We start from the raw sequence: 22,028 nt of genomic DNA, 5'->3' as shown, positions 1-22,028 counted from the left end.
TAAATGTCTTCAAAAGGCCAGGGTGTAAAACGGAGGGAGCTTGAAGGCTTGGGAAATGAGGATTCACTATTTCAGTAACAGAAGTGTGGCTCATTCCTTCTCCCTTGGAATGAATGGGGGCTGGCTACCCAGCTCTGCCAGGCCCGGTGTTCCTGCAAGAAGGTTGTGGTTCTTGGGGGTGTCCGTTCAGCCAGTGAGTGACCACAGCATCCGGAAGTGCCCGCCTCTGCCCCCACCTGCTGCCCACCAGCCCTGCCGCCCGCCCACACCTGCTACCTGCTTTCCTTGTTTCTGCCTTGGACACTGACTTTTCTGTTCCCTGAGCCTGGCATGCTCTTCCCTGAGCTTTTCTCAGGGCTGATTCTTTCACATCAAGTCAACCCAAATCACACCCACTCTCACACAGGTCTAATCTCCATATGTATACACATTCACACACTCACACATCCATACTCATTCTTACACACTCACACACATTCACATACTTGTTCACTTCCACACAGACACACATATGTTGGCACATACACAGTGAGCACACACATAGGCACTGACACATGCTGGCACACACTCACACACGTTCATTCATACTAACCCACACATGCTCATTCACACAGTCACAAACATTTTTAGTCATACATTCATTCACTTACACACACACACTCATTCACACACACAGACATGCACACATTGACACATACACACTGGAACACAACCAAACCTTCTCTGACATATACGCACTCCTAGTGGCCAACCCACACACAGCCACACACTCATTTGCTCACATGCAGACTCACACACACACACACTCACACTCACTCACACTGCATGGCCCAGTTTTGTCTTATTCACAGCCATAGTTAGCTCACCTGTTGGATTTGGGGCTGCCCTGCCCCCTACTGCTGTCCTCCCCTCACTCTCTGTCTGTGTCTCATTTGTCACTGTCTGCCCAACATCACCATAGCCTGTGGCATAAAGTAAGAGCTCAATGGATGTTTATTTTTGAAGAGAGGACAAAAGCACAGGACAAAGAAGGAAAAAGAGAAGAGAACAAAGACAGGAGGGGAGAGGGGGGTGAGGAAGGAAGAGGGGCTGGTCTCTGTGGAGCATCGCAGGGTCTGGGACTCCCGCTGGCACTGCATACTTGCCTCGGCCGTGTCTCATGGCCCCATACCTGCCATCATCGGCCCGCAGTACCCCACAGCCCACTGATTTCAGGTGACATGCTATGCACCTTTGATTTAATAATCACAGAATATACATCTGCCTCTCCCACAAAGTTGTGGTCTTGATAACTAACCATCACAGCCTCTGCTCACAAGTTAAGGATGGTTTCCATGGTGACCTTCTGGTAATTAATTCCTTGGAAGGCATCCAAGAAAGACCAGCATTCTCCAGCATTGTGCACCATGGGTCCTTCCCACCAGGCGCACTGCTCTGCAAAGCGCCTCGCCTGACCCAGGTGTCGGAGGACCTTGTGTTCCCTCTTAACCTGGAGGGTCACTGCCCATGGGGAGCTATCTTGCACACTTCCTCGGAGCCAGGCCATCTCCTGGGAGGCTCATCAGTGGATGCAGATCAACTGTAAGAACCTGGAGAGAACAGTGGGAAAGGGATGGAGCTGGCAGTCTCTACCCTCTTTCCCCACTGGCATGGGTTTGGAAATAACAAACAAATCTGTTCTGACACGTTATGAAAGGGAAAACAAGCATGTGGTGGAGTGCTGCAGACAGACATTTTTTTCTAAGGTATCATATCTGCTTAGATGAATGTTTCTTGCCAACATTTTGAAATTCTTTGTTTGGCTTCTTTATGCTGGAGGCAAAACACTGAACAAGAGACAATGATAGCGCATTGTTGAAACAATGGAGATAAATTCTAAATAGACATAATTACCCAGTGGCCTGAAAAGGGACCTATACACAATTAATATTGAGATTTGGCAAGTATACCATCAGAAGCAACTTATAATTTATCCAATAAAGAAACATTAAGGAGATGAGCCATTATGAAGCATGGTAAACAGTTTTCTAATCAGGCAATGAAATCCCATTGCTGAGAAAATGCATGCATGGGGGGATTATAAAATATTGGACTGATAAAAATCATATTTCTGCCCACCCCCACCCCCACTTCTATCCTCAGTTCTGGTGTGACATTGCAAAGGGTTCTAAAGATTCAGCTGGGAATATATGTTCTGGAAAATCAGACCTGCTTGGAGCGTGGAGAGTGGCAAGCTGTTGCAGACACGCTCACAGAGGAAATGAGGAAAATTGGTTCTTTGGAAGATCTGGTGCAGTCTGTTTGTAGCTGGAGGGAATCTTGCAGTGCTGGGAAAACTAAGGGACATGGAGTGAGGCATGACCGAGGGTGACTGAACACTCACCAATTCTAAATGGCAAGGGAGGCATATGGGGGCCGATGGGGGGGCAGTTAAGAAGATGACCTTGGAATTAGACAGATCAAGTGTGAAAACCTTGGGATTAGACCATCCTTAGGCTCTGCCACTTACTTGCTGTGTTATTGTAACAAGGTGTGTCACTGTCCTGAGCCCCCATCTCCTCACTCCTCCTGGGGCATGGCTCCCTTTTAGGGTGGGAGGTTATACATGATTATGAAAGTGCCTGGGACATAGTAGGTGCTCGGTAAAAGTAGCTCTGATTCTCTGCAGTGACGTGTGGAGCACAGATTCTCAGATATCATCAGGCTTCCAGGCTCTTCTGGAATGAAGAAGAAATAAAATGACTTTAGCCAATCAACAGAGAATGGATTCAATGGGATTTACCTTTGAATTATCAAATTGAAGAGGAAGGACCCAGCAGTTCAAACCACCTTGGCTCTGTACCTGAAAGGGTCATTCAAAGGGTACTCAAGAATATTTCAAAAAAAAAAAAACTTTGAATGTTTCAACTTGGATGTGCATAAATCTCTAAGAAAGTGGATCTTCCCAAGTCCGTGGTTACCTACTTCAGGTGGATTGCAAAGGCAGTTCTGCTCTGCAGGGTTGTTCTGAGCAGGGTCCTGCGCTGGCCTCCTGGCATGGCCACAGCCCCACCACCACCACTGCCTGCAGCCCCTGCAAGCCCCCCACACCCACCTGCATCCCCTACAGTTCCCCCACTCTCACCCATGGCCCCCCAAGCCCTCCTGCAGACCCTGTGAACCCCTCGGCCTGGGGGGCTCCACTCTGTGTTCAGCCCTCTCCCCAGAAATAGTTCCTCCAAGATGTAGCAAAGCAACTTTTTACTTCTGATTGACTCTTTTTTTTTTTTTAGCAAATCCTCCAGAATCAAGTCTCTTAATGGGTAATTGTTCTTGACAAATATCTTGTTTTTTCATCAGTGCAGCTGTGGTTATTCACTGGCAGGAACACCATCCATTGGCTGCGTGCTCACTGCTTTCCCTCCTTTTACTGTGAATGTGTGTTAGTAGAGTTTCCTTGTTTGGGCGGTATTTTATAGGTTTTAGAGGGAGTGACCTTTTATTTATTTTTGTTTGTTTTGTTATATTGCTAATATATAGTATAAAACATTTTTCATTCAAAATCAAAAGAATTTTTAAATTAAATATCTCAATAAAATAACATCAAAAAAATTTGACATGAGTCCATTAACTGAACAAGGAGGAACTCATTAGTGTCAGGCCCAAAGATCACCTTTAAGGAACTGGGAAACTATGGGTGCCTCAGAGACACACGATCTCTGTGGGAAAAATAGCTCACCTTCCTGTGCCTGCTCCATCCTCGCGGGGCCCTGGGAGGTACCTGGGCATGGAGTACTGTAAGGGCACCCACATGCTAATGGCTCCTGTGCTTCCCTCAGGGCTTTCTGACCTGTAAAAGACCCTAAAAGGCCCCATGGAGAGCAGGGTCAACTGCGGGGAGCCAAGAAACCTGTCCTGGCAGAATCAAGGTGGGGCATGAGGCAGGGGCAGGGGGTTCCCAGGGAGATCCAGGTGGTCTACAACCCCCACATCTTGGGTAGGTTTACTTTGGATATGCCAAAGCATTAGGTCCCAAGCCTACACCTTGCTCACCCCTGGGTGGGCCACACCCCCAGCATGGAACACCCACCCCCACCCACCCCCACAGGTCGGGACCAGGAGGGGTACCCAGTGAGTGCATGGGGCACAGGATGCTGCACAGGTGAGCATGTGTGGGCCATGGGAGCAGGCGAGGAGGGCAAGCGGAGGCAGCACAGAGAAAAGCTGACAAGCCCTTGAGAGGTCCCCCCAAAAAGACCAGCACTCTGTCTGTCTTGCTCACATTGTCCCAGGCACAGCACAGTGCCAGGCACCAAGTGACTTCCAGAAGGAGGGAAGGGGGCTCTGGGTTGAGCAAGGAACAGACCATGTCAACAGGCAACCAAAGGTTGGGGGTCAGTGGGGCCATTGAGAATTAAAATTACAATTACAGCAAAATTTTAGGTAAACATACAGAGACAAGTAATGACATTTTTAAAACTTTGGAATAAAGTCTGTTTAATGGATTTAGGGATGGTTAAACTGAGCTTCTGTTTGAAGCAGTGTCTTCCCCTCCTCCATCAGTGCAGGCGTAGAACACTTTGATACATACCCAGAGCTGCCAGGGTTTGACCTTGCCAACTAATACACAATGACAGGCTCAGAGGTCCTTGGAGAGTTATTGATTTGATGTCCCGGGAAGTGGAAACTCAAGATGACCATAACACCTTGCTGTCAGAGAGTGAGAATTCTTTCTAGAATACTTGGGGATGGTGTCCAACAGCTAGGAGAGCTTACCCAAGAGGCTCACAATGGACATATTGTGACAAGGTAACCCACATTATGGGTAACCGGTCAATTCAGCAAAAAGCTACAGGTCCATAATGACACTCAAAATGGAAAAGATTATAAACATTGCAAAGCCTTCCATGAAAGGTGCCAGAATACTGATGCCTGATTCTACTGCCACAGGCCACTTGCTGGTTAATGGAGGGAAATATGACTCATCCAGTGGAGGGATCTCACAGGTACCACCTCAGTTCAAAGGTAAAACTTAATGTCCTACTGGGGAGGCTGCCAGCATCCATGTATCTCATGATGTGGGGTACATAGCATCACCCTGAAATTAGACTTGCCCCATGGTGTTTACTAATCAGGCCTTGAGACCTAACTTCTGGTTTTCAGGAAATGCCAGGGAAAAGAGACACAAGCTGAAATGAGGGCATTATCAGACAAATTCAGAATGTGGAGTCTACTATCAGGCAGCCAGATGAGTCTCTCTAATAAATCAATGACATGGGAAAATTAGAGACTTATCAGATAGGACAACCAAATAGAAAGCCTGATTCTTGCTTGTACCCCAAACAAGGTAGGGTACAACTGGGTACATTTGAAAAGGAACTGGGAGTATATGATTAGGAATCGTTACTAGTTTTGTATGGGTGATGATGACATTGTGCTTATGTAGGAAAAAAATCCTTATTTTACAGATACATACAGCAGTATTTCAGGGAAATGACATGATGACTGTAATTTACTTTAAAATGCTTCAAAAAAGAGAAATAAGTGAAGAAATTATGATGAAATGTTAGCAAATTTTAAATCAGGGTGCTATGTGTGTAAATGTCCATTGTTCATCCTTCCTTCTTCTGTGTTTGAAATTTTTCATAATTAAAAATTAAATACAGGGAGGCTTCAGTGGCTCAGCAGGCAGAGTTCTCCCCTGCCATGCCAGAGACCCAGGTTTGATGACCAGTACATGCCCAAGCAAAAATAGATGTATATATATTAGATACACTGGTAGAATGCACACCTTCCATGAGGGAGAGCCAGGTTCAATTCCTGGACCATGCATTCCCCCCAAAAAAATCAAGTACACACAAATAAAAAGATACAGATAACTAAATATGATTGCAATACTAAAAGAGCAGGTGGCCCCATTAGGATATATGTAATTCTCATTTATTGGAATTTAGGTTATAAGGGTGCACAGTTGCTGGCTGGGGTTGGAATCACCTTAGAAGCTACAACCAGTTCTTGAGAACCCCCCTCAAAAAAACATGAATCTATTGATAAATAACCTAAAGCCTGCATCCCCAAGTGCCCTGGATCACCATCCTCTTTCTTAGTGTTTCGTGAGACGATGCTAATACCCAGAAGGTTAGAAATGAGTTGGGGGATGCTTAGGGTGAGCCATGCCCATGGTGTGTTGATATTTTGAAATGATTTTAAATGGCATAGGTTTAGATCTGATTTTATATAATACTGTAATTACGTGCTTGTGTCTTGAAGTGTTTGAGGCACTTCAGAGAATTTCCCATAGCAAACATACATTTTTTAACTGTTTTGAGAGGATATGACTAAGACAATCATCAATTTTGGATGTATGGGAGAATTTGATTTATAAAAATTTATGTTTTAATTTATAATTATAGCCACAATGTTTAGAAAATGGTTTTATATCAGATTTGGAAGATTAATAAACTGAGAAAAAGAAAGCACAATGCTGGCTGACAGCAGTTCGAGCAGTGATTAAGAGGTTAGATGAGCCAAATTGCCTGAGTTGAAATCCTTCATCATAGCAAAGAGTTGTTCCATTATGTCTTCATCTATAAAATGGCCATGTTATCTATAATGCTTACCCACAAGAGCATTATGAAAGATTAAATATAGCATGTTTAGAAGACTCTGGTGTATATAAGTGTTCCAGTGACTGGAACATTCAAACTCCGTTCTGATGAGTGCTCATCCATGCACAAATGCCTCTTGGATAGTTAAACATCTAGAATCAGATCAGAGAATGGAAGACCTGTCTGGAGCTGATGACCCAAAAGAAAGAGGATGATGACCTATTGATAGAGCAGCTAAGAGAATGGTGATTTGATTGCTACAAATCCAGTGAACAGAAACCTTTTCAATAAAAGGTATGGTGAAAAGTGGGGCAAAGTGCATTTCTTCATTTGGAAGATTGTGTTCATTGTAGCAAATACTAAAATCAGCTTCTGTGTCAGTCACCTACCACTATGTAACAACCACTCCAAACTTCAGTGACTTACAGCAGTAATGCTTTATTATTGCCACAAATTTTGGGTTGCTTGGCTTGGTCCCAGGTCGAGCTAGTCTGCTGTGGCCAAGACAGCTTGGGGGTGGTCCTGCCTGGGATTGGGCCTCTCCATGTGGTCTCTCCACCTCTAGCAGGCTTGGATCTGGCCTTCAGTCACTTCCTTCACATTCTGGGGTCCATGCAAGCCCCAGACACCGCCTTTTTCTGGGCAGTGCTCCAGAGTCACTTCCCAGTGGGCCCGGATATGGGCCAGAGTGGACAATAGAGCCCTGGAGTCTATCTACATGGTTCACTGGGACCTCGCCCACCCAACCAGAGTGGGTGGAAGGCAAGCCAGGGAGGTTTTCCCTTCACTTGCAAAGTTGAGTGTTTGCATACCTGGGCTTTTCTCTGTGCCTCTGAAAGAGTCCATCCAAGGCTAGTGGTAGCGTGGAACTTTTCCTCAATCCTGGCAATAAAATGTAATGCCCAGCAATGCCCAGCAGCAATGGAGCAGAACATGCTGTGCTCTTTCCTAAGCACCTAGGCACTGTCTACTTTCAGTGTCCCCACAACCCCATGAGGTAGGTTCAATGATCATCCTCTCAAGAAGTCAAAGAAGGCAAAACACAGAGAATTTAAATATTTTTTCCAAGGTCAAGTAGATGGTTAATGGTAAGCCTAGGACTGGACTCCACCCTACCTAGCCACAGAACCCATAAGTTCCCAATGTATGAACATCTTACAGCCCATCTCTAGGAAAAGGTTAGAGGTCATGGGTCCCAAACACCTAGAGGGCCAATGCTGACCTCTGATGAACTTTAAAATGAGACAAACAGGTAAAATAAAGACAATGTGGAATTATTATTTTTATATGCTAAAACCCACTTACACATTTATATATAAACATTCTAATAGATTTCTTAATACATAATTCAATTCTGAGATTATAGCCTTCCTACTTTGGGGGTGTCACAATAAACTTGTGTAATATGGGAAAAGAACACTGCAGGCAAGTGTCAGCTGCCCTTGCATTTTGGGTTCTTGGTGCTGGTTTGTAATTAACCATCAGAATAAGCAGCTGGTAACACCACTTTAGCTCTCTACACATTTGACACTTTCATCCGCAGTGAAATTACAAAGTCTAGAAATGATTGTAGTGGACATACAACTTGTCACCTGCCACTGTGCACTGCCCACATGCTCCCCAATGCCTGCAGTTCCTGAGACACTCTTGGAAGCCAGGTGGGGGGCTCCACCCCATGCCCAACAGGTGAGCCTGTGCCCCTGGCCAAGTCCGTTAGGGCACTCCAGGCCCTGGGTCAGACTTGGGGTCACAGATGGGACCAGTCTCCATCTCATTAATCAGGGGATGTTTCCAGGAATCCTGGGACAGAGATGCATGTCACACCAGGAGCTGCAGCCATCTCGGGGTCCTGGAGAGAACCACATTAGGGTGAAGCCAGCCTTGGACAGCACAGCAGTGAGTGGAAACAAAATGGGTCTTCAGTGTCCTTAGAGACCCCCCAAGCAAATCTACTGTTGTCAACCCTTCACAGCCCTGCCATGTATATAAACCAGCATATTCCCTTTGGCACTTAAGTTCATTTGAGTTTAGAGTAAACCAGTTTGTCATAAACCAGGTAAGAGGTAGTTAGTAACCAGATTCTAATATACAATTCAGGACTCCTCAGGGAAGCCCACCCTCCATTTTCCTATCCAGTGAGGGGAATTCTGTTTATTCTGGTTAAAAATCTTTGTCAGGTTATAGGGCCCATGCCTTTTTAAAGTTCATTGCTTAAACCCAACCTTCTTCACTCCAGTCGGGGGAAACCCAGGCTGGGTGGCCCTCTAGTTGGGTGATGGAACTGCACTGCAAGGGGCTCATTCTTTGTGGCTGTCCAGGGACACATCCAGAATTTCAGTCTCTGCATTCTCAATGCTGCCTTTCAGCCCCACGTGGACCTGGAGCACAGGATGCTGCTTTGCTTCACAGTCCTGGAACTGCTGGCAGAAGCAATGCCTCCTTTGGAATGGAACCAACTAGCAAAATTGGTCACTGACCTGGCCACCTCTCCATGAACCCCACTGGACTTCCATTGGGTTCTTTAGAAGGAATCAAGGAGCTGAGGCTCTCAGCAATGAAAAGCTTCATGGTTCATGGCGAGTTAGAAAGTCTTCTGTTACATTATTAACCTCCAAAAATGTGTCCAGGTGTGTGGCGACAGGATGGTAGACTGGCACTAAAACTTTTCTGCACTCGTGACTTTGCACACTTTTTTCTTGCTGCATCCACACTCCCTATTCAGGACAGGCATACCTTTTTTTCATTGCACTTTGCAGATCCTGCATTTTTTACAAATTGAAGTCTTGTGACACATCTCCGTGGGACAAGTTTGTTTTCCAACAACAGTGTGTTGGAAAAATACCAAGCTTGCCTCGTGTCTGTGTGTCACATTTTAATTAAGGCCTGTACTTTTTTTTTAGATATAATGCTATTACACACTTAATAGACTACGGTGTAGTGTAAACATATTTTTTATACACACTTGGAAATTTTTAAAAATTTCCTGACTCATTTTATTGTGATATTTGCTTTATGGCTGTGGTCTGGAATGGAACCTTTGATATCTCCGAGGTGTGCCTGCATTTACCAAATCTGAGTTTTAAACAAAGATTTCTTTGCACAACCTTCACAGTACTCTAGGGACTGAAACATACATGTCAAATATTTTAAAATCCTTTACAAAAGCATTGATATTTTCCAATGCTAAATGAGCAGAGTGAGGCTGTGGATGGTAAAATTACCCATTGCATACAGTAATTCAGCAGTTGTCTATCACCCAGGCAAGACTCAGTGGAGATGAGGACTGGCTGATCTAGTTCTTCAATGGATGCATTGAAAAATACCACTTGGAACTTAGTATTTATTTTCTACAGAAAAGAATAACTGCACTGTTTCCTGATGGGAAATTTACAATGCCTTTATTCTGTTTAACCAATAATGTCTTATGGGCTCTTGAAAATTATATTCACTTAAAGATCAAGCAGTCATTTTAATTTGTCCTTACATAAAAGTGTCAATTGCAATTGGGTCTACAAAACGCAGGTTCAGTCCATGTTTTGCTAAAATAACAACAGCTACCACTTCAGTCATGTTCTCTCAAACTTGGCTTCCTCCCTGTTGTGCTAATGTTGCTTCGGGACAGGGCCCACATGTGGGAAGACCTTTCTCCTTGTTCCATCCTGGCCAAACTCAATTCCTTCCTCAACAGCCAGTGCTAGTCTTCTCTTCTCCATGAAGTTCATCTCAGATCTTGTCTGCATTAACCTCTCTTTCTGTGGACCTCCTTGGCAGATGGATTAATTAGCTCCACTTATGCATTCTTCCCTATAATTCTTCCCTTATCATATAAATTTTCTGATTATTCCACTAAACATAGACTCTTCTTCCCTGAATCTAGACTTTGGGTTTGGCCACATTCCTTGCTTAGGCCAGTGGAATATAGGTAGAAGGGATAGTGAGATAGAGGGGAAAGGGGAATGTGGGGTAGACCAGTAGGTAGGAACTACCAAGCAGACCATAGCCAAGACCAGCACCCATTTGAAGCACAGACAAAAGAAAAAAATTCTTATTCTACATGCAACATAGATTTTTGTAATTGTTTGTTATGCAGCAATAGCTTACTGATACAATTTTCCATGACATTTTTTTCATACCACTCACATTAGGAGGCAGTGATGTAGTCTAAAGAGGGTGATATGAACTTCAGCCAACTGATATAAGTATTTAATTAATGAAAATTTCCCATTCTCCCCAAACCTAACCTAATCCCTAGACTCCATTCCCTTGTGTTGGGAAAAATTTATCCTTAGTTTTGTTTGATTGCTGCTTTTTAACTCTGCACATTTCTCTTTACTATGCTGTTGTAGCTAAGTTCTAGAAGTTTACAATCTGACAAAAAATAGAGGTGTCTGAAGCCTATAGGGTTCTTGATGTCATCCATCCACATAGCCAACTACTGAGTCATTGTGCATTTAGGCCAACATGCTGACATCTTCTCAAGGGCCTTTCTGGTCTAGTGTCCTTCTTTACCACTTATATCACATGGAAACATTCTGTTGCTTCAACCATGTGAGAGAATCTGAGAAACAATGTGGGGCTCCCTCACACCTTCTCTGTCTCATCAGAGTAGCTGTGTCTTCTCTAAACTATCCCAGAATAAAGACAGTGTTTACCTTTGTCTTGGGACACTAGCAGCCACTCTGGGTTTTCACTGCCTTTCCTGGTACTCATCCCAGTATGCACTTCAAGGGCCCATTTCTTTCATGCCCACTAGTAAATCTTCTCCTCAAAGTATCATACCTACCCGGCCTTCCAGTGATGCTCATCTATCTGAGACCAGAAAAGTCTGTTCTTTGTTTCCTCCAAAATCTACTGACTAATCCATGTGTCCTAGGGAACTAAGCTTATGCAAATCTAATGCAAGGAAGAGACTCAATGTTCCTGTATGTTTTTATGTCACTGTCCTTCTTTGAATCAAGAGCCACAAGAACTGAAGTTAAGGGTCAACAAATAGAAATATTGGGAACACTTCACAATTTATTCTATGAGGCCAGCATTACTCTGACACCAATATGAGACAAAGACAACACAAGTAAAGAAAACAATAAAGCAATATCTCTTATGAATATCAATGCATAAATCCTCCCCAAAATACTAGCAAATAGAATATAGGAATATATAAAAAAGATTATACACCTTGACCAAGTGGGATTTATCCCAGGAATGCAAGGTTGATTTAATACCCAACAATCAATTAAAGCAATACACTAAATTAATAGAATAAAAGATAAAAACCTCATGATCATTTCAAGAGACACAGAAAAAGCATTTAACAAAATTAGATATTGCTTCATTCAAAAACCTCCAACAAACAAAGGGTAAAAGGAAAGTTCTTGAACCTGAAGAATGGATTTTTAGTAAGACAAAGGATAAGATGAGGATGTTTGATCTCACCACTTCTATTAGCCATTGCACTAGAGCCAATGCAATTAGGCAAGAAAATAAAATAAAAGGTAGTCAGATCAGAAATGAAAAAGCAAAACAATTTCTATTTACAGATAACATTTTATTGCATGTAGAACATCTAAGGAAACTATTTAAAACCATTAGTATTAATAAATGCCCTCAACAAGTTTGCAAAATACAAGATCAATATGTAAAAATCATTTGTGCTTCTATATAGTAACACTGAGCACACCAAAAATGAAATTAAGAAAGCAATTGCATTTACAATAACAACACAAAGAATAATATGATTAAGAATAAATTTAACAAAAGAGATGCAAAACTTATCCTTTGAAACGCTGTTTAAAATAATTGAAAAAGGCCTAAATAAATGGAAAGATAACCACATTTATGGGTCAAAAGACAGTATTGTTAAAAGAATGATATCTCCCAAATTGACCTACAAACTGCAATCCCTTTCAAAACTCAAGCTGACCATTTGTAAAAATTGACAAAGTTTTCCTAAAATTAATATGGAAATTGAAGGGACCCAGAATAGCCAAAACAACCATGAAAAATAATTGGAGGACACATACTTCCTGATTTCAAACTTTACTAGAAGTCTACAGTAATCCAAACAGTGAGGTACTGGCATCAGGGTAGACATACTGAGCAACAGAATAGAGTGGAGAGGCCAGAGACAAATTCTTACTGTTATGTGAAATAATAATCTTTTCAACAAATGATTCTGGGAAAGCTGAATAGCCACATGCTGAAAAGTGAAGTTGTCTCCCTACTTCACACCATACACAAAAAACTAATTCAAAACATCGAAATGGATCAAAGACCCACTATAAGAGATAAAGCTATAAGACTCTTAGAAGGAAGCATAGGTGAAGCTCTTCATGACTATCGGCTAGATGAGGGTTTCTTAGATATGACACCCAAAGCAAAGGCAAGAAAATAAAGTAGATTAACTGACTATCATCAAAATTAACAAAAGAAGGACTTCTGAAGACCATCAAGAAAATGAAAAGGTAAACCACAGAATGGAAGTAAAAAATTGCAAATCATGTATGTGATAAGGGAGTTATATTTAGAATATAAAGAACTATTAGAATTCAATAATAAAAAGGAAAAAAACCCACTTAAGCCACTTAAAACTTGGCAACATGTATGAATAGTTATCCAAAGAAGATAGACAAATAGAAATGCAATGTTTTCAAGGTTTATCCATGTTGTGGCATTTATATTCTTCATTTCTTTTTATGGTCAAATAATATTCCATTGTATGCATATACCACATTTCATTTTTCCATCAATCAGTTGATGAATATTTGGGTTGTTTCCACTTTTGACTATTACAAATACTGCTGCTATGAGCATTCATGTATAAGTTCTTGTGTGTTTCTGTGTTTTCATTTCTCTTTCTCAAGGAGTGGAATTGTCGGGTCATATGGTAACTCTCTGTTCATTGATTATCTGCCACACTGTTTTCCAAAGTGGCTATACTATTTTACTTTCCCAACTACAGTGTTCTGGGTTTCCAATTTTTCCATATCATCCCTTACACTTGTCATTTCTGTCTTTTTTTATCATAGCCATCCAAGTAGGTGTGATTTTGATTTCCTTAATAATAATAATAGGTACCATTTATTGACACTATGTGGCTTGATGTCATGGAACTTTATAAACATTACTAATAAAAAATAAATTTTAGTTCTTTTCAATGGTGTCCAGCCTTCTTCTGCCATTTAAATATCTCACAACAGCATTTATCATCTCCATAACTCAGTTAGCATTGCTGACATGGAACATATTTTTATTACATTCCCTCTTTCCCTCAGCATTCCCAGCATAGTGCAATATGCTCAGATACTTAATTAATGCCTGCTTATTTCAAGGTTATAATAGTTACTTTGTGGGGATTGGAAAGGGAAAACTGCTGTACTTATTTTTTACAGAGCTATGGCTCAGTTCATCATCATCAACAACAACAAAAACAAATGAAAGAAGTAATGTTAGTTTGATACACCCAAATTTCACTACAACTCAGCTCCCAATCTCCGATGAAGACTTGTTTGAAGAGTGCTTTGTGCCACAGTTTTAGTGGACACCTCCTTAATCAATAGTTTAGTGCATTCATTCATTGGTTCATTGGTTTGTTTCACTTGCCCATCTCAAAGTCACTCAACAATCAATAGAACTCTGGAGAGATTAAGACTCAATTCTTGAAAAATAAAAGAAATTAAGAAAATGCAGTAGTGCTGGGGTAGAGAAAGGACAAATCCCCTTCATATGGCACCTTTTGATACCCGAAACCAAGGTTGTCTTCTTAACCTTGATCACTTTAGAATGGCCTTTTAGAAGAGAGAGATGCAGACAGAGAAAGCATTCTAGTCAGCATATGTGGGTAAGGGAACCACCTGTGCCTAGGAAAAGAACCATCTGAAAGGATTAGGGTGACCCAGTGACAAGAGCTCACATACAGCCAGGGACCATGTCCTTGCTCACAAGCCAGTTTATAGAGATTGATACAGGACTCCAGAAAGTTCTGTGTCATTAGTGGGGAAATATTAGTCCTAGACCCAGCAGTGTCTGGAGCTGCCTAACAAATCATAAAAGCAAGACCTAGAAAGAACAAACTTTTTCCAAGTAACTTAATTGCAATTCCAGAAAAAGAAGAAACACTTCAGAATATGAATAAGATTACAAAAATATCTAGCACCCCAGAAGGTAAAATCACAACGTCTGGCATCCAATCAAAGATTACTAGACATGAAAGAGGCAGGAAAACATGACCCATAATGATAATCATCAATTGAAACCAACCCAGAAACTGATGATAAAATTTACAAAGACATTATGCAGTTATTATAACTACTTACTATATATTCAAAACATTATGTTGAGACATGAAAGCTATAAAATACCTGGGGTGCTTTTAAAAATATCACCCTCACAATTAAATCAGAATCTCTAGGAATATAGCTCACACTTGAGTATTTTTTAAAGTTATACTGGTGAGTTGAATTGAGAACTACTACACACACACACACATACACATACAAAAAAAGGAATGAAACAAAACAAAAACTACACACCCTAAGACACCTAGCTCTGAAAGACTTCTTATTTACCTTCAGGCAGCCACAGAACACTTATCAGTTGCTACTTTGTTGGTCAAGATCTCTCTAAAGGAGAAAGTACGAATCTTGGCCATATTCTCCCAAGAATACAAATGAGATGTCATAGAAGAATTTTGAATAAAATGGTATTTCCTTACCAAGGTAAAAATAAAACAAAATCCCACACCCTGGAGAAACATGCTTGATGACTATGATGTGTTTCTATAATACTCGTACACTTCATGATTTTATAAAACAATCCCCCCCTGGAATTTTTCATGTTTTAAAACATCTACAAGTTCAGGCTCTCACAACTTCTTGCTGGAGTGCTCATTCTCTCTTTCTCCTTAGCGCGTGATGGGACTGAGTGCTACCCCTCTAGTAGGCTTTTAAGAAACACTTGCTGAGTGGATTTAAATTGGATGATATACGAAGAATTTTCTCACAAACTGAACCTGCTAGATGTGATTACTATCTCATACATACATACACAAAATTATAAGACATTGAAAGGTGTTTGGAGGCTCTCTACTCAGTGAAGAGCTTTGAAAAAACCCCCCATACCTGGGTGTCACCCCAGACAAATTAAATCAGAATGCCTGCAAAGGGCTCTATGCATGGGAATTAAAAAAATAACAACAACAACAACAAAACATCACAATAACAATGAATGTTATTGTTGGCTGAATACTCAAGGAGAAAGCCACAGTTTGGCCTCTAAAGTCTTTAGCATCTCTCCAAGGCTTGCGCCTTTGCTTCTTTAACATATGGGTTACCAGATCAGAGGCTGGGTGAACAATGGTCCCTCTACCACATGTAATAATGTTTTCCCAGTTCTCTTGGTTCCTGATGGCTGCCAACTAAAAAAGCTGTAAGAGGCATCTCCTCAGACATGATCATACACGTCATGATAGAAGTAAAAAGGTATATAATTCTATTACTAGAATGGTTTGTGTGACACAAATTGTATAGACTGGCAAAGTGAAAGGTTTCATAAAGGATTCATGCGACATGTTTGAGCTGAAACTTTATGAGAGTGAGGGAGGGGTGAGGGCCAGCATGCAGTGTACATTAAAGCAGAAAGATAAGAAGAGTCACCCCCAAGAGAGCCTCTTTTGTTGCTCAGATGTGGCCTCTTTCTCCAGCCAACATGATGAGCAGTCTCACCACCCTCCCCTTCTCTGCATGGAACATGACTCCCAGGGGTGTGGACCTTCCTGGCAATGTGGGATGGGGATCCTGGAATGAGCTGAGACTCAGCATCAAGGAATTGAGAAAAACCCTAGAATGAGTTGAGAATTAACATCAAGGGATTGAGAAAACCTTTTCGACCAAAAGGGGGAAGAGTGAAATGAGACAAAGTGTCAATGGCTGAGAGATTCCAAACAAAGTCAAGAGGTTATCCTGGAGGTTATTCTTATGCATTAAATAGATATTACCTTGTTGTTCAAGATGTAGTGGAGAGGCTGGAGGGAACTGCCTGAAAATGTGGAGTTGTGTTCCAGTAGCCATGTTGCTTGATGATGATTGAACAATGATATAGCTTTCACAGTGTGACTCTGTGATTGTGAAAACCTTGTGTCTGATGCTCCTTTTATCCACCATATCAACAGACAAATAGAACATATGGAATAAAAATAAATAATAGGGGGAACAAATGTTAAAATAAATTTAGTTTGAAATACTAGTGATAAATGAAAGGGAGGGGTAAGGGGTATGGTATGTATAATCTTTTATTTTCTGTTATCATTTTATTTATTTTTCTGTTGTCTTTTTATTTCTTTTTCTAAATCGATGCAAATGTTCTAAGAAATGATGAATTGCAACTATGTGATGATATTGAGAATTGCTGATTGCATATGTAGAATGGAATATATGTTAATATTTTTGTTTGTTGTTAATTTTTTTAATTAATAAGTAAAAAAAGAAAGAAAAGAAAGTGAGATTACAAAAGGTGTTGAGAAGGGCCAATGGTGGGGAGTGGCTGGAAGGAGGAGGGAGTGGGGGTGGCAAAAGGGAGCCTACAGCCACAAACTATGAAGAGAGGCCTGTGGACACTTTGCTATTTATCCGTGGGATAAGTAGTGTCAATAGAAGATTTTATTAAATGGAGTGTCCCGGCCAATCTTTGCATTGACAAGAACATTCTTGATGCTGTTGAGTAACAGATTTGGGAAAGAGAGGTTACAGGCAGACACAAAAAAAATGTATAATGTAAGTGTAAATTATAACAAATCACAAAGTGATGAGTGCCCTGGAATGCAACAAAGAGTTTAAGAGAAAACAAATTACCATAAACTTTGCAGACCTTGGAGACACCCTCTGTCTTCTCCTTCTCTCCCCATCTCCTGCCCTCTCACAAGCAACCACTGATTTCTGCTCACTGTCTCCTTGCCTCTCTTTATGGTATTAGCATGCACATTCGCATTTCCATTAATATATTCTCAACTTTCCCATGTTTTATTTACATTTTGCGCATTTGGAACATTATATAAGTTGAATAGTACCATATGCATTCCTACAGCTTCTTCTCCTTTCACTTAGCATTCTGTCCTGAGCTGTATCTGTTTGATTGCCTGAAGCTATAACTGTTTCATTTCCAGTGTTGTAACAACAATCCTTTGTAAATTATACTATGAGTTATTTCTCTATTCCACTCTTTAAGGAGGTGTTTTCACATTTATTTACTCATTCATTCATGATGCTGCTGTGAGCATGCTTGTCCTTGCCTCTTGTGGAGGGAGTTCCCTGGGACAAATACCTAGGAGTTTAATCACTGGGCCAGTTGGTATGTGCATCTTTAAATTTACTAAATATTAGCAAATAGTTCTTCAAAGTTTTGGTGTACCTGGCCCACCTAAGTAGATCTCTTGTCCTGCATCCATTACCAGCAGAGGTTACTGATCTTGGGTTTTTGTCAATCTATGTTCAACAGGGACTCTTGTTTGTTTTCATTTGTATTTCCTAAAACTTTTCATACCTTATGGCCATATAAGATTCATCTATAAATGTCATTTCAAGTTTTGGTGGCAATTTTAATTGGATTACTTGATTTTATTTTTCTATTGACTTATCTTAGGAGTCAATAATATATGTTGGATACTTAATTCTTCCTTGTCAGTTATGTGTGTTGCAAATGCTTTCTCCCAGTTTAAGAATTTTTCTTTTGGGGGGTGGTAGGTTGGTTTCTTTATGATACTTCTTCAAACATTTTCACATCACATCACAGTCCATAGGAAAAATATCAACTTGATTTACGTGGCTTCCTGGGGCACATATCCTCAACAATCATAAAACAAATTATTTTCAAAGACCCATAGAATATTTATAAAAAACTGAAAACATACTGAGTCATGAGTTAATCTCAGCATAATCCAAGGGACTGCTGTGAGAAAGATCAAGTTATCTGACTACAAAACAATTGAAATAGAAATAAACATTAAAAAAAAAACTAAAGTCTTATTTGTGTAGCTATTTTAAAACTATTTATAAATCATCATGGGTCAAAGAAGAAATCATCATAAAAATTAGGAAGTATATAGAATAAAAAGATGCAGCTAAAACAGTATTTAGAGGGAAATTTATTGCCTTACATGCTTATATTGGAAGAGAAGGAAGGTAAAAAATACATGAATCACATCTCTGTATGTTCTAGTTTGCTAGCTGCTGGAATGCATCACACCAGAAATGGATTGGCTTTTAATAAAAGGGGATTTATTTTGTTAGTTCTTCAGAGGAGAGGCAGCTAACTTTCCACTGAGGTTCTTTCTTATGTGGAAGGCACAGGATGGTCTCTGCTGATCTTCTTTCCAGACCCCTGGGTTCCAACAACTTTCCCTGGGATGAATTCTTTCTGTATCCCCAAAGGCCTGGGCTGAGATGCAAGTGCTGAAATGAGAAATGTTGAGCTGCTTGGCTATGCTACATTGTGCTCTCTCATTTAAGCACCAGCCAATTAAGTCAAACATCACTCATTGCAGCAACACGCCTTCTAGCCAACTGCAGATGTAATTAGCAACAGATGAGGTTCATGTACCATTGGCTTATGTCCACAGCAACAAAACTAGGTATGCTCACCTGGCCAAGTTGACAACTGAATCTAACTAACACACTGTATTATCAAGAATAAAGATTCAATCAAAATTCAGTAGAAGGGAAGGAGAAATAATGCATATAAATCAGAAAACAAACAGGTAAAATAAGAAGTTAACAGGTAATAGAAAGTATTAACAGGAAAAGAATTAAAAATATTTAAGAAAGATTTGAAAACAAACAAAAATGTCCATATTTGTTAGAAGAAGCCACAGATAAATTAAATTTAAGGTTTCTAGAAAAAATATAGCTCTACAAAATAAATATCATTTCAATATGCCAGCAGCAAGCCGAAATGAAATTTTATAAGCTATCACTCACAAGGGCAACAAAATGTGTTTTTTTTTAACAATACCTCTGTGGATGAAATTTTTTAACAATACCTCTATTGTTACAAAATTGTATTGATAAAATTACAAAATTGTATTGATTCATTCAGAGAAAATTCAAATAAATGAAGATACAACATTTTAATGGGTCTGAAAACTCGGTATTTCTTAAAATGTCATTTCTCTGAAAACTGATGTGCAGGTTCTCTGCAATCCCAGCCATACCAGATTCTCTAACATTTAGGCAGATGCAAAGGGATAAGGAGAGCCACTCCACTGTTAAAGAAGAACCAAGAAGAGAGGACTTTCCCTCCCAGACTGCTGCATTACATGATGGTAACCGTGGCTTGGCTTATGACCACATTGCTAAGAGAGAGTAGGAGGAGGATGGAGGTTTAAGATCAGAGCTGAGGGGAGGGTGGGTGTTGTTAGAGCTGCCAAATGATGCTGAAAAATTGGATGCTCATAGAGGAAGAAAAGAACCAAACTAAATTCTAGTTCTAACACATCATATGCAACAGCCAATTCAATGTGAGTTAAAGAAATAAATGTAAAAGGCAATTCTCTAAAGATCATGAGAATACATGCAATTATTGCTATAGATAAGCCAATAAATTGCCTGTCTGCCTTAATCTCCTAAACAATCTGTCTTTCTGGTTCCTTTAAGATTGTCTCTTGTCTTTAGTTTTCTGCAGTTTCACCAAAGTGCATCTAAATGTGTGTTTTTAAAAAGCTATTTATCCTGCTTAAGATTACTTACACTTCCTAAACCTGTAAATTGGCCTCTTTTATCAGTTCTGAAAAATTCTAGTCATTATGGCTTATTAACTCTCTCCTGCTATTCTGAAACTCTGTGATTTTTTTTCAGTCCATGCTTCCCATTTGTTTGTGCTCTCATATTTTTATTTCTTTGTCTCTTTGGGCTGCATGTTGGATAATGGCTTCATATATGTATTTCAGCAAACTGATTCTCTTTACAGCTGTATATAATCTGCCATTAACTAAATCTACCTGTTGAGTTTTTAATTTTAATCCTTATCTTTTTTCTACATTTCTAATTGATTCTTTTAAAAATCTGGTTATTTTGTATTCTCCTGCATGCTCCTCATACTTTCAAACCTTTTGCTTATTTCTTTAGACATAGAAGCACACTTAAGTTACATTCTATTCCTGATCATTTTAATGACTAAACTTTTACAGTTATTACATTGTCTGTTGATTTTTGCTAAATTCTGTGTGAGGTTTTAAATTTTTAAGTAAGCTTATATTTACTCAGAATATCATCTACAGGAATTCTTTGGGATCTGTTTTAAAGGTAGGATTATTTCCTCTTGCTTCTACAAATTTCCTAGGAAATTATGAACCAGGACTACTATATTCTCAGTTTGAGGTTTTCCTTACTAGGTGACAATGCAAACTTAGCCTGCAAAGCTTACTTCTGGGTTATACCTTTTCAGGGTAGTTTTCCCTTTCCTGTCTCCCTCCAAATCCAAGACAGGTGGGGTTTCCTCATAGTACCCAGAGGCAAGGATGGATTTTCACTGCAGTTCACATGGAGGGTATAGCCCTTTGGGCACCCAGTGTATGGGCAAGGAGCTCCTGTTATACTTAGCACTGGACAGACCTGAACTTCCAAATCTCTCCCCACACCCCTGGAGGCTGTAAAACTGAAATTCAAATTTACTTGTATTAGCAAATTCCCTCAAGGTAGAACTAGCTTCTGTGCTTTTGTTACCTCTCTGGGTTCCCCATGATAATCAGTTGCTGGTCTCGAAGTAGAACTTACTGTCCTGCCAGCACAACATGCACATAAATTTTTTTTTGATCCAGCAGTTCTGGTGGGAGGGTTTGTCATTCTGCCAGAAGGCATTCTTTTTAATAGCTACATAAACTTCCATCTTATAAATGCCCCATATTTTAATCATTGGATGGATAATCAGTTTGTTTCAGGATTGTTTGGTTTGGTTGTGAGGCAGAAAGAGGCTTTAAGCATTCATCTTTATGAATGTGTGCTCTCATTCCTGTAGGATAGATTCTAAATAGCAGGATGATGGTATGTATATTGTGTGTATGTGTGTAGATACAACAAATAGATTCATAAGCCTATCTGCAATGTTTGACAATATGCCCGACTGACCTTTCTTTCTTCTCCATTTTTTATTTTGAGAAATTTGAAACCTACAAAATAGCTGCAAGCATGGTACAATGAACACACACACATACAAACACATACAGGTGGGCATTTCCTTCTGTCCTTCTAGTACATACTGTTTCACTGAAACAGGTGAATCAGGCAACCATCAAGGAGCTTCCTTGCTAAATGTATCAGCACGTATCACCTAAGAACAAGGATATTTTCATACACAACCACAATATAGTTATAATTCAGAGAGAATATAATGATGGTACAATTTTATTACCTCAAATACCATCCCTATATAAATTTTCTCTAATTACTCCCAAAGTGC

The 22,028-nt window shown here is 40.2% G+C and overlaps 1 long non-coding RNA gene across 2 annotated transcripts in view; it reads left to right on the top strand.

Moving 5' to 3' along the window:
- The first annotated feature begins 4,814 nt into the window (after positions 1-4,814).
- The window catches only part of LOC143648132 (uncharacterized), a 71,543-nt gene continuing 54,329 nt past the window's right edge, over positions 4,815-22,028 (top strand). For both annotated transcript variants that reach the window (XR_013158409.1, XR_013158407.1), the window contains exon 1: positions 4,815-5,004. This is a non-coding gene — a long non-coding RNA (uncharacterized LOC143648132). The remainder of the gene's footprint in view (positions 5,005-22,028) is intronic.

Source organism: Tamandua tetradactyla, chromosome 10, assembly GCF_023851605.1.
Source record: "Tamandua tetradactyla isolate mTamTet1 chromosome 10, mTamTet1.pri, whole genome shotgun sequence".
Lineage (NCBI taxonomy): Eukaryota > Metazoa > Chordata > Mammalia > Pilosa > Myrmecophagidae > Tamandua > Tamandua tetradactyla.
The sequence above is the reverse complement of the archived record's forward strand: the minus strand, read 5'-3'. Positions and strand labels throughout refer to the sequence as shown.